Below are 14,456 nucleotides of genomic sequence, written 5' to 3' on the forward strand. Positions count from 1 at the left end.
CTCCAGAAAAAAATCCTAGCTACGCCAATGGTATAATCAGATAAATCTTCAGGAAACATTGCCTTGAACTTTCCATTTATTTCTCTTTAACCTTCTCATAAATGCCAGCAAGTGGCCAACCAATCATTAGGCTGGCGGGATATAACGGTATTTGATTATCAGGGTCATAGAGCACGTAAAACAGTCCCTTCCGGATGCAGTCCTGCTTATAACAGACATAAAGCTGCGTTTCCCCGTAACTGAACTGCATACTATCCACGGAGAGATTTAACCCGTTTTGATGAAGCTGTTATCCAAATGCCGATATCCGGTTCTCAATTTACTTTACAGGTACTAAATGTGTTTAGTTCCTCTGGTCAACCGTTTTTGAGTGAGTATGGAAGAATGAGTTTGACACTTTGACAAAAACAACAACGAATTGTTGGAGCAAGCCATGAGTTGAAAATTTGTCGAGTGTGCATTTATGTGCATTTAAATGCATGAAATTATTCCGATGCATCAGATGCATCAGGAGTGATCCACCCCTTGAACGTATGTCAAAATTCCAGAAAGGTATATTTTGGTGTTTTTGAGATTTTTTAATTTTTTTACGGTTTTCTTTCATTACGCGATTAATATTTTCGTGGCAAATATTCAAGTGTATTTTAAAATTGGCGGAAAAATATATTTTATTATTTCATGAAATTATTATATCTGCTCGCAGTACAAGCTGGCATTGGATTTCATCTCAAATTCGTTGTTATAATTTTCCGGAAGCTCAAAATTTAATCAAATCCGTTGATTAAACACATATTTAAGGTTAAACAACCTAACAGTTCTCAAAATCGAAGGAATCTCCAAATTGATACCTTTGATCTGTATCCTCTGTTTCGAAACATCCAAGGATCAACGCTCTTTCCGCTTTGAAACAAATACATAAGCTCCGGATAAGAGATCTTACGCTCTGAAATTTTAGTATTAAGAGATATCGACATGAATTAGGGTGCCAATGAGAATCGATTTTTCGAATTTCAAAAAAGATAGGGCTCAAAAGTTTTGTCTCCTCGAAAAAAGTCCCCATGCAAAATTGAGCTCAATCGGACTTCATTAAGTGGACCCCAAAGCGGTCAAAGTTTGGCTTTTTAGACCCATGAAAAATCTCCAAAGGGGGGGGGGGTACATGAAATTTCCGAAATCGAAATTTTTTTTTTGATGCCAGATGTCTAAGAAATGCATGAAACGTCGAGATCTGGTGTTATTTGGAAAAATTTTTTTTTTTGAAAAATCGACCTTTTGGGACTTAGTAAATTTTTGAGTTGGGGAGAGAATTGAATTTGAAATGAACGATTTGAATTCAATTGCTGAGAAATTCAAGGCAATAGTATTGAAACATATCCTATATGATTGTTGGCCACTGAAAGCATATGATATGTGATATTTCATTAGGGTGGTTCATTTACTTTGCATTAGAGTGGTCCTTTTTGTTAAAAAATAAAAAAAATAAGAAATAGAATTTTAATTGAATATTGAAGACAATAGTATTGGAACATCTCTCACATTATCGTCAGCCATTTTCTACATTTAATATGTGGTATTTTATTAGGGTGGTTCACTTATTTTCCATTCGGGTAGGCTTTTTCTGTCGAAAAATCATAATTTGAATGGGATATAAAAACAATAGTATTTATCACCTCTTCATCATCGTAGGGCATTTCCTTCATTAGATTCGTGATATTTTGTTTAGAGAGGCTTTAAATCCTCTGAATTCATGCGCCTCTAGTTCCATTTGAATATGCGACATCATCGTAGGATACTGTTAACATATTTCATTAAGGGAGTTCTCTTATTTTCCATTAGGGTGCATCAATTTTTCGTATAGTTTGAAACCATGATTTCTCGAAAAAGTCTCGTCCACTTTCCTTAATTATGGTATCATTGTAAAAATTTCAACCTTAATATCTACAGACCGAAAGATTATGGTGTGGACTACTACATAATATTTTGCGTAATGTTCAACGAAAAATGTAAAGGTAACTTAGTTAACAACAAAAGAGTTTTCTAGAAAGCCTCTCATTGTTAGAAAGGTCTTTTGAAAAGTTTTTGCGTGATTTTCATTCGGAATGCAACACTTCACTAAGCTGAACCAGTTTGGAGTCCTCGTCTCATACAAAATCCGCTTGCTACTTCGTGATTTCAGATGCACTCATCTCAGAGATCAAGCATTGAGCCTCGTAACCTTTCCCAATTTAGGTTTGCGAATTCCAAAAGGAAATTCTACAGAAAATTCTGAAGGAAATTCTAGAGGAAATACTGAAGGAAATTCCAAAGGAAATTCCAACGGAAATTCCAGAGGGAATAACGAAGGAAATTCCAGCGGAAATTCCGAAGGAAATTCCAGCGAAAGTTCCGAAGGAAATTCCAGACGAAATTTCTCAGGAAATTCCAGAGAAATTTCGCAGGAAATTCTAGAGGAAATTCCGAAGGAAATTCCAGAGAAATTCTGAAAGAAATTCTAGAGAAAATTCTGAAGGAAATTCCAGAGAAAATCCCGAAAGAAATTCCAGAGATAATTTCGAAGAAAAGGAATTCCGAAGAAAACTCTAGAAGAAATTCCAAGCAAATTGCAAAGTAAATTTCGACGAAAATAACGTAGAAAATTCCAATCAAATCCCGATAGGTAGCTCCAAATGAAATTCCAAAGCAAATCCCGAAAGAAATTCCAAAGCAAAATTCAAAAAGGAAATTCCCAGAAAAATAAATCCGAATGGATTTTTGAAAGGATGTTCCGAAGCAAATTCCAAAAGAAAACTCGGACGAAAATTGCGCAGAAAATTCCAAATGAAATTCCGAAGCCAGCCTCTAAAAGAAAATGCAAAGGAAATTCCATAAGAAATTTCAAAGGAACTTCCCGAAGCGAATTCCAAAGGAAATTCCGAAGGCAATTCCAGAAGAAATTCCAAAGGAAACGCCGAAGAAAATTTTGAAGAACTGAAGAAGGAAATTCCGAAAGTAATTCCAAAGAAATCCAAAATAACTTCCTGAAGCAACTTACTGAAAGAAAATCATGAAGAAATTCCAAAGGAAATTCTGAAGTAAATGAGATATGAAGTTCCGAGAATACAAAGAAATTTTAAAGGATACTCCTAAGAAAATTCCGAAAAAACAATACGAAGGAAATTCCAAAGTAAATTCCGCGAAAATTCAACGGAAAACAGTCCAAAGGAAACAATTCCAATCAATACTTCTAAATAAAATTTCGAAATCTCCATAGGAAATTCCAAAGGTTATTCCAAAGGAAATTCCAAGGAAACTCTATAACAAATTTGGAAGTAAACTTCAAACGAAATGCCGAAAGAAATTTCAAAGAGAATTTTGAAGGAAGTAATAAAGGAATTCCTAAGAAAATTCTGAAGAAAATTTGATAAGTAGCCCCAAAAAAAACTGCAAAGGAATTTTAAGGATACTCCTAAGGGAATTTCGACGGAAATTCCAAAGTTAATTCCGAAGGAAACTAAAAAAAATCCAACGGAATTTCCGAAGCAAATTTCAGAAGAAATTCTGACGAAAATTGCGTAGAAAATTCCAAAGGAAATTCCGAAAAAAAACCCAAGGAATTCCGAAGAACAATCCGTGGAAAATTCCAAAGGAATTTCCGAAAACTCCATAGCAATTCCATAAAAAAATTCAAAGCAAATTCCGAATGAAATTCAAAAAGGAATTTCTAAGGAAATTTCGAAGAAAAGATCACAGCTCCAAAAGAAATTCCAAAGGAAAATCGATGGAATCTTTCGAAATACAAGGGAAATCCCAAAAAAAAAAAATAAAAAAAAAAAATGAATAAAATTGCAAAAGAAATTCTGAAGCACATTCCAAAGGACATTCCGACGACAATTCTGAAAAATATCCAAAGCATATTCAAAAGGGAATTTCTAAGGAAATTCCAAAGAAAATTCCAAAGCAAATCCCGAAACAAATTGCAATGAAAAAAGGAAGTTAAAAGGAAATTTCGTAGAAAATTTCTAAGGAATTTTCTATGGAATATCCAAAGCAAATTTGTAAGGAAATTCTCAAGAAAACTCTGTGGAAATTCCAAAGAAAATTGTAAAGGAAATTTCTAAGAATATTCCGCAGTAAATTTAAAAGGTCCAAAAGGAATCCCAAATGAAATTCCCAAGAAAGTTCCAAAGAAAATTTCGAAGGAATTTGCAAAGTAAATTCCAATGCTTCGAAAGAAATTCCAAATAATATTTGAATACAATTCTGAAGGAAGCTCCAAAGATAATAACACAGGAAATTCCGAAACAAACTCTAGAAGAAATTCGGAAGGAAACTCCAAAGCAAATTTCGAAGGAAACTCAAAAAGAAACTCCGAAGTAAATTTCGAAGAAAATTCCAATGAAAAGTTCAGAGTGAAATTCCGGAGGACACCTCATAGGAAATTTCGAAGGAAATACCACAGAAAATTCAAAAGGGCACTTCTAAAGATACCGAAGAAAATTCCACAGGATATTCCGAAGCAAATTCAGGATAAATTTCCGATTTTGATAAAAATTCCGTAGAAAAAAAAGGAAATTTCGTAGAAAAGTCATAAAAATTTTTAAAAGGAATTTCGAAGGACAATTCCGATTAATTCAAAGGAAACTCCAAAGAAAATTCCGTTGAAAACTTCCAACGAAAAAATCCATATGAAATTCCGACGAAATTCTTGAAGAACTTTGTTACATCTTTGAAGATAAACGAGAACTGATTGTCAAAACTTGAATTACCTACGTTGTCACAACCGAATCGCGTGTACTATAACAAGCAGAAGGCAACGTACTTTTTGTTTCTGGATGAAGGAGCCCCAAGGCTGAGAATCTCTTTGAAATATAAACTAAACACTTTTGTTGCCCTTCATCGTCGCCCTACAAGCTATTGTCATAATTTGTATACGTCAAAAATTATTTCATTCCTTTTTTATCTGTATTTGATTATGGCCAGTTAGAGTTGTGCTTCACTGAATTCACTGATGATTGAACGTTTTATTTTAACTATTCAAAAGAAAACCCTTAATGAAATAGCTTAAACGAAGAGTTGCATGCCAATGAAGAATCATGATTCAAAACTAATACAAACAAAGTTGATTTGTTAGATCTATTGAGAATATTTTTACAAATTAAATGATCACCCTTGTGCAAAACTGAGGACAATAGCCCCCAATGAAATATCAACATATTATACATTAACAGTGGCCTACGATGACATAGGAGATGTTAATTACTCTTGTATTTACTATTCCATTCAAATACTCAATTTTTTTTTAAAAGAATCACCGTAATTGAATATGAGTGAGCCTTCCCAATGAAATATCACGAATCTAATGAAGGAAATGGCTACGATGAGAAAGAGGTTGATAAAATACTATTGTTTTTAATATCCCATTCAAATTATTGATTTTTCGACAGAAAGGCCCACCGTAATGGAAAATAGTGAACCACCCTAATAAAATACCACATATAAATGTAGAAATGGCTGACGATAATGTGAGAGATGTTCCAATACTATTGTCTTCAATATTCAATTAAAATTCTATTTCTTATTTTTTTTTTATTTTTTAACAAAAAGGACCACCCTAATGGAAAGTAAATGAACCACCCTAATGAAATATCACATATCATATGCTTTCAGTGGCCAACAATCATATATGATATGTTTCAATACTATTGCCTTGAATTTCTCAGCATTGAATTCAATCGTTCATTTCAATTCAATTCTCTCCCCCAACTCAAAAATTTACTAAGTCCCAAAAGGTCGATTTTTTTCAAAAAAAAATTTTTCCCAAATAACATGCATTTCATGCATTTCTAAGACATCTGGCATCAAAAAAAAAAATTTCGATTTCGGAAATTTCATGTACGGGGGGGTAAGTTTGGCTTTTTTGACCCATGAAAAATATCCAAAGGGGGGGGCCTTTGGATATTTTTCATGGGTCAAAAAAGCCAAACTTTGACCGCTTTGGGGGTCCACTTAATGAAGTCCGATTGAGCTCAAATTTTGCATGGGGACTTTTTTCGAGGAGACAAAACTTTTGAGCCCTACCTTTTTTTGAAATTCGATGGCAAAATTTTTCCCATACATTCCATTGGCACCTAGTGAATATGCTGCTGGATGAATCAACTCGCTATTTATCGTGGGGATGTAGCTCAGATGGTAGAGCGCCTCGCTTAGCATGTGAGAGGTACGGGGATCGATGCCCCGCATCTCCAGTAGAAATTTTTATCGATGCGGGAACATATGTAGTTGAATCAATATGGCGTTGCAATAAATTCTCATCGCGGCTCTTTTCCATTCATTCACTTGCATATCCGTGGTTGGATTTCCGAAAATACATTAACCATAACGCCTGCCAAATTTTGATCACTAAATTCGTAAAGTAGGGATAGCAAAACCAGAAATTCCTGTTCTCCTTCTCACCCCTGTTCAGGACTTTTTTTTTCAGGACATTCAAACTGATAATGTTTATGTAATGTGCAAAGTTCGTGATTTTCACTTAGCTGAATAGTTTGAAAACATTTAAATAAGATTATAAATAACTTACAAGAATTTTTAATATCACAAATTTATATTGATTAAAATTTCCAATAGAAACGATCGTACTGATTAGAAACAAAACGGGTGACAAGAAATAAATTCAAAGGGATTCCGTCCAATTTGATTCTAATTGAACGGTCGATCCGTCTGACTCAAGTCATCCAACTTTTATTATTTTTGCATGGACGTTATTCAAGTTCAGTTGAAGTAAATCATGATGATGTTCTCCATCACTGGTCATGAACACAATTGCTACAAACACTCCTGTATGAATTAAATCACATTGTCATAATTATGCACCAGCGTCACCAGCCCGGCTAGCTCAGTCGGTAGAGCATGAGACTCTTAATCTCAGGGTCGTGGGTTCGAGCCCCACGTTGGGCGGCGATCATTTTACAAAACTGGCGGTTCTTCTTTATCGTCGGCATGTGAATAGAAGAACACTTGATCGATCCAAATTGCTTTGTATGCACTATGGGGATGTAGCTCAGATGGTAGAGCGCTCGCTTAGCATGTGAGAGGTACGGGGATCGATGCCCCGCATCTCCAATTTATATTTTTTTGTGAGATTTATATGAAAATGTCTTATGACATACTCGGATGATCATCAATTAAGATTTCTCGATAAAGCGGTTTCCAGCAATCAATTAATTTGCAGGAATCTCCAGTCAAATTCAAGATGGGCTCACTTTGCATCAAGAGCAATATTATCGCCTTCTGTTAGGCAACCCGCGCTTCTCACGTCTATAAGTGGCTAACGATGACTTCCTTCCATTACCGTTTGTTCCGCATTTTCTGTAGTTAGAACACTACTCTGATACTTTTCAACAACTATCCCAGCACTCTACGTCTTATAAAAGGAACATTAGGAAGGATCGGAGCCATTAGCAATGAGTTTTGATTTTCGGTCTGGCGTAAATTAATTTCCACTTTCCTGCCAGGACGGACGGGACTGGCTGTCATTAGCAACCACAACTTGACCATTAACTGCTGTCTCGTTCCTTTGAATGGTGGTGGTAACGGATCCCATACCAATCTGTATGTTTCACTTTCCATCGTATTTCAGGCAACCGCTTCTCACACATGCCTGGCCGAAAGATAGGGAACTTTCTGTTGATTAACATTTTGTTTTGTTTTCGCTGTATCTGTAATGCTACGAGTTGTTTGAGCCTGACAGCTTGCGCCGTCCAAGTTTAAATTCGATTTGCGGTTGTAATGGTTGTTTCTCGTCTCTACCTGCTTTGCGTGCGGTCAGTCGATTTAAGACTTTAACCGAGGTGTTTGCGTGTGGCCGAGATTAGTCGAACGAAAATAGATTCGAATAAGAAAACAAAACACAGAAAGGGGTGTGGGCATGTTTTTAAAATAAACTTTACAGGTATGATCGTATTAATGAATTAGTTCACACTTTACATGAAGAATTTCAATCGATGTGTGAAATAGATCAACAGGTTAGTGAATGTTTACTTGAATTGCACCAATGCGTGATAAAGGAATAATTCGATTTGTGGTTGTCATTAAAGCACCGCACGCTTCTTTGTCATAGCTGTATGTTTACTTCGAATACCAATCAATGATTCCTGCTCGTATTTCGTTTTTACGGTGCTCTTCAGACGCATATTATCAGAAAAAAAAAATCTACAACAAATATGTGCTCACAAGCCAATTTCTGTTACTAAACATCCAGGTTGTATATAAACAATCCTAGGTCCCGTTTTAAAGTTACGGAATGGATATTCTAACGAAAACATTGATATCTACAAGAAATACACTATCAAACGCCTCTCATGAGGCGTAATTGTTAAAAACGATATTTTTAAGTTCATTCAAATACCGTTAATCTGTATATAATAGGGTAGATGTACCAATAGTGGAGGCATTAAGCACGATTAAACTTCATTTAACCGCCTAAATTCAAGAAGCGCAATTAATGTACATATTTATGTTGTAAAGGGAAGTAACGACCATTGACTTAATGAGAAAAATGATTTCATCGCAGTAACCCACTGCATGTCAATGAAAAAAAAAAATACCTACTTAATTTGTGTTCCTATAGTTGCGGTATCCATAGTTTTCTTATGGGATCCTCTACTATATGAACACTTTACCGCAACTATTGGTACAAGCAAGTAAAGTTTTAGCTATTTTAGTAATGTTTCATCAATTTTAAAGCAATTTGAACGCTCTTCTCAACTATTCCGTGTATCCACATGCCAATACGTCGATTGGCAGTGTCGGTTCTGTGGTTAATGTAATAAAATCAGTGAAAACGGCACTACCGCAACTATAGGAACACCCACAACTAAGGGAACACTTACCCTACGCTTGATGACAAACTAAAATTACAAGCAAGTTTATCTAAATTAAATGCTTGTTAAGGCTCATTGCATTGTGATACGCAGTAAGTGGTGTGTTAAATAAATTGAAAAAAGGAGATAAAGCAGTGTAAGCCAGAGAAACTCTTGTGAAAAGAAAAGAATTACTGGTATTAACCCCTCTACCGGCAGTTTATTTCTTTACCGCTAAGAAAATATTCAAATCGCGATAACTTTTTTGTTTCACCATATAGGGAAACTTAAGGCTTCGGCACCATTCGACTATTATCGGCAACCAAATTTCAAACGCCAAATTCATAGTATTATTCTATCAAAACACGTCAATGAAAACATTCAGATGATTCTTTGTTGTGTCCGCTTCCCACTGACGAGATTTCCGAGACTGAACAAACAATACCGCCAGAGATGTCATAAATTCAAATGAACACGCCTCAAAATGCGACTGATTTAAAGCTGCCGAAGAGATTCACCAGCAGTTCTCATGGGAAAGTTGCCGAAAAGAATGAAGCTGCCGACAATAGTTACACTGTCAAGGGATGTTCACAGCGTTGTAAAAACGTTTCCAAAGGCATTTTGACAAGTCTGTCGGTGTGAATCGATAGAGGATTGAGCAACGCATAAATGTAAACAGACAAACATGGAATTTATCTGCTGATGTCCGAGAATATTACAAAAGAAGCGTAGCATCGGCTTAGACTGCCGAGAATACGTAAGTTCCCCTATTTGCAGCATTTTTCCACAAGCTATCAAAAAACTCTTCTTGTTTCAGAATATGCGTCAATATTTATAATTCGTCATCTAGATACTGAGATATTCCAATATTCCTTAGGGGACCGACTCGTAGCCATAACCGACGTAAATATATCAAGCTACAGAATTTCCATAGTATTCGGATATTCACTCTTTGGAATGATACATTGATGCGGATATGTTGTGAATAAATGAAGCAATTTTTTGCAGACGTCTTTGAGTAATAAGCTTTTATGTTTCTGGTACCAAGCTGGACAATCAAAGATATTGAAAACTTTAAAAATCCTCATATCGTAATTTTCAGATTTCTCCAAGAATACTGAACCGATTTGTTTGATTTTTTCAGAGTAGCTCCTCATTACCACCTGACATTGTATAGTACATATTTTATTTTTTTGATAAATTGACCAGGAACAAAATGGTCGCCAAAAACATGTCGGAATATCTTCAAAACTAGATCATCGATGATTAAAATTGACACGGATTCTTAAACTAGAAGAGTTTTTTGAGATTTTGTGAAAAAATGGTGCAAAAATATCATGGAACAAAAAAGTTATCGCGATTTGAATATATTTTAGCGGTAAAAAATGAAGCTGCCGGTAGAGGGGTTAACTTCTTTCATGGAACTTAGAAAAAAAATATATGTCTGTTTCAATATAAGTCTAACGTAGAATAGCTACATGCTTGCTATAGGTCGTACCAGCTTAAAACAGAATATTCTAGATTGTACAGTTTTAAGAGCTTCAGAAACGAACGTTACATCTTTATAGAAATGGTTCATTGTAGGACTCAGTTTGATTTTCAGTTTTGGTTACCAGAGAATAAGTCACATGAACAGAAAACTGAAAATGTCATAAGTTTTGCGAAGTCATTAGCGAAAAAGAGTATTGATCGAGAAAAATCAATGTCGATATAGGTATTATATAACTTTGGGCAATCAAGTGGACAAACCGAATTCTTAAAACATTTCATTGTTCATCATTCCACAGTTAATACTTTTTTAAGGATGGCCATAGAATACCAGAGCTAGTTTTTGAGGTTTTGTTGATACGGTATGAAAAAAAAAACAGTTTTTATGAAAAATTAAAAAAAAAATCAATGCTTATCAAACATATTAGTTTTGAAATTGCATTGGAAGCCTATATGCAATCCCAGCCAACAAATATGTTCACATAACTGAGACTTCAAGCGAATAAAGTGAACACTTATTCGGTAAAAACAAATCATATAAAATGCACACATTCCCTCTATTCGCACAAATCTGGAGGCGATATACGTACATTTCAGAGAATTTATCATGGTCAGTACAACTCCAGACAATTTGGTTTGGCGATCACTATAATTTCATGTATGATTGTGTATTGCAGTTTATATGACTTAATTTTTACAAACAAATAAAATAAAATTTAAACAAATAAAATAGTACGATACAAGCCTCAAACCATTGACCTGTAGATTACTAGCCTGATACACTACCACTATACCGCGCAGTTGTTGTTACAGAATTTGGTCTTTAAGCAAATATAAATGAAACACTGTAGAGCATCGTATGTGAATGTTACCAATCTTAATTGTCATTTGGCAAAGACCAAACCACTGAAGGTTTCATGTTAACAGTTTGCAGTTGGAACGAAGTGCAGCAATTTGTTATAGACCTCTTACGAAAATACTGATGCAAAGTGATTTCATCGTTTTTCTGTTGAACGTTGATGTTCTTTTAACCAGTAAGTCAATACCTATGTTGATGAATTCCACCTTTTCTGTTTATGTTGGGTTCTTGCCTTATATGACTTTATTTCTACATCAGATGGACTCATATGTAATCTCACATTGATGATTATAATAGAGTCATAACAAGTAAAAAAGAAATCGTAATGGAATGGCAGTATGAAGTTACATATTTGGTCAGATTAAATTGGAATTCTATAAGATGCAAATTCAAGTCAGATGAAATTGATGGCTCCATTAACGATTTCAATCAATTCAATTTTGCATCATATCCAATTTCAAAGAAAATTGTACAATTATACAATTTGAAATTAACATCCTTATATGTTCTCTGGTTTGCTGGGATCACATCCATTTTACAACGTAATCAGATTCGAATGACTAAAACGCTAAGATATAAAGGATTGACCGTGATAAATATATTTAATTTGTTTACCGGCATATCGGTCTGTTTTTGCTCAACGAACGAGTGTACGATTCTGTTTTTGCACGGGAGATGTGTACCGTGCAAAAAAAATTTCTGTTCAAAATTTCAAAAAAACCGTGCAAAAAAGTAACACCAGTTCTTGACGTTTCATACAAAAATAAGGTTTTGGCGAAAAAAAATGTATGAAAACTTTTTTTGCACGGCCGTGTAAAACAAATCCGTGCAAAAATAGAATCGGGAATAGGGAGCAAAGATAAGAAAGCAATGAAAACTAGATGGACAATTACCGTCAGGGACCGACGATAGAAATTGAATTAGATTCCTTACGGTACCTATCCATCTAGTTTTCATTGCTTTCTTCTCCCTGCTCCCTATTACTTTGAGCAAAAACAGACCGATATGTCGGTAAACAAACTGAATAAAATGCTAAGAACAACAATTCTGGTAGAAATTAAACTCACTGCCCCCAGTGTGGTGAAATAACCGAGATGTATCGGCACTCACTCGCAAAACCAGAGTGCAAAGCACGTTCCAAAACTTATCCCTTTTTTTAATGAATCAAATCGATTCTATCGATTGCTAGCATACGGTAGACCAGGTTGACACCCAACCCACTAATTGCGACAGCCTTAAGGTGACAGGAACCGTTGATTTAAAAAAAAACTCTAGAGAAAAAAAAGTTCTGATCAGTTCTATAGAAGTAGCCATTTTGCAAAACAGCATTAATTTCATAGTAAAATAAGCCATTTTCATTGGTTATTCATGATTTTCCATAGAGTACATTAGGTTTTCGAGAGTGTAGGCCATATTTCTCTCCACTGACTTATTCTTCTTTATGGAGAATTATGAATAACTAATAGAAATGGCCTATTTAAATATTGAATTTATAAACTGTTGCACTAAGTTTATAATTACTTTAAAATGGTTGGAGTTGTGATTATGATAATCATTATTGTTGAAAATAGTTTCAAGATTCTTATTCTTATTATCATCAAGGCGTAGTTGATTTGCAAAAAAAAATATTGAAAATCGACCTAAAGTATTCTTAAAACGAACTAAGGAATTTCATACAAAACGAACCCATTAAGGGGTCTATTTTATAAGTCGAGTCGATCAAAATGACTCGACTAGAGTCACTGTCGACCGAAAAATTTGCTCGACACGGCTCTGTCACTCGAGTTTTTCAACTGTTGTCACTCTATGTGACTGGATTACTATGGAAGTCGACGGGTGACATCTGAAATATGCATGCTTACTTTGATCGACAGTGATTACAGACGAGTCACACGAATCTGCTCGATTTACAAACGCAAGTACTAAGGTGCACCTAACTGTCCAAAAAAAATTTCAACTTCATGATGATACTGGCTTTGTACAGTATGGCCCATAAAAAAATGCGAAAATCGTCACATCATGTTTTATGGTAGTTTTTACATAGAAAATGTGAATGAAACATAAATATTATTTATTACTTGTATTGTATAATCTATTTAGACTCAGTTTATCGCTTTGAACATGATTTTTATCTGTTACTTTCACCTTACCAGAGAGGAATTGGAAGCATACCTTCAAATTTTATCATGCGGACGTCGAGATCAATATCTGTGTAATGAAAGCTCCTATAACATCAACGATGACGTCAGCTTCTTCACAGGCCTTGTCTCCAGCATACGTCCATATCAAATGATAGAATTGGTTCATACTTGGGTCATTGGAGACTTGAACATATTTTCGAAAAAATGGCTCATTTTGGGGAGCTTTGATTGAACTTTCATATAAGTGTGATAAGCGGCTCCGTTTTGCTCAAAACCTATGAGCTAGTATTGATGTAAGTTGTCTCGAGCCAAAAAAACAAATTTCATCCTCAAAAATCTTTTATAGTCCTCTGTATATATTTTTTATTCAACTTTAACAAAAAAAATAAGACAAATCAAACCTATAAAACGCAAATGCCCTAAAAACTATGACCCTGGCAAAATATTTTATTGTGATCATGAAAAACACGTTCTATAAGAACTCCTCTATCCTCTGATACCAAACAAACTAAAATTTTCTACAATAAAGTGTGGTTTTTGAAGGTGGAAAAATTATCACCAGAGTATACGACAATCGGACTCTGTTTCTTGCTTTGGGCGGACAAAACCTTTTAGCTTTTTTGCTTTATTACGTTATTTAGGACAGTAAGAAAAATATAACAAAAATTGTCCTGGATAGCGGAGTTATGTAATAATATACTACAATAATCATAAATTACATTCACTACAAAAACAATGAAAATATCGCTTGTGGATGCTATATTCACGTTCAAACAATTTTCGCATTTTTTTTATGGGCCATACTGTACTTCCTCTTATCGTAGGAGCCTTTCCATGAAGCATCATGATATTGTGACAAATAGTAATTGAATACATTTAATGACGATTAGCATCATTCTTAAACTTCATTCGGCGAAACTCAAAATATTGTTGATCTGTTATTTCAAGAACCCTTTCACTCAGTGGGCAAGAATTCTTATGGAAAGTCGCTTTCAACCAAGTTTACATTGTATGTTTCTTCTGGTAATAGTGATACACAAAAAGCTTTGTGAATATCACTGTTTTTATTTAAATCAGTGGAATGATATCTGTCATCAAAAAAGCGTAACTTGCAGTTTAACTATAAAAACT

At 34.7% G+C, this 14,456-nt stretch overlaps 1 non-coding gene across 1 annotated transcript; it reads left to right on the plus strand.

Annotated features, from left to right (window-relative positions):
• Positions 1-6,860: 6,860 nt before the first annotated feature.
• Trnak-cuu lies at positions 6,861-6,933 on the plus strand. The gene has a single exon. It is a non-coding gene; the product is annotated as a tRNA-Lys (tRNA).
• The last annotated feature ends 7,523 nt before the right edge of the window (positions 6,934-14,456 follow it).

This window comes from Aedes aegypti, unplaced genomic scaffold (assembly GCF_002204515.2).
Source record: "Aedes aegypti strain LVP_AGWG unplaced genomic scaffold, AaegL5.0 Primary Assembly AGWG_AaegL5_hic_scaff_1227_PBJ_arrow, whole genome shotgun sequence".
In the NCBI taxonomy this organism is placed as follows: domain Eukaryota; kingdom Metazoa; phylum Arthropoda; class Insecta; order Diptera; family Culicidae; genus Aedes; species Aedes aegypti.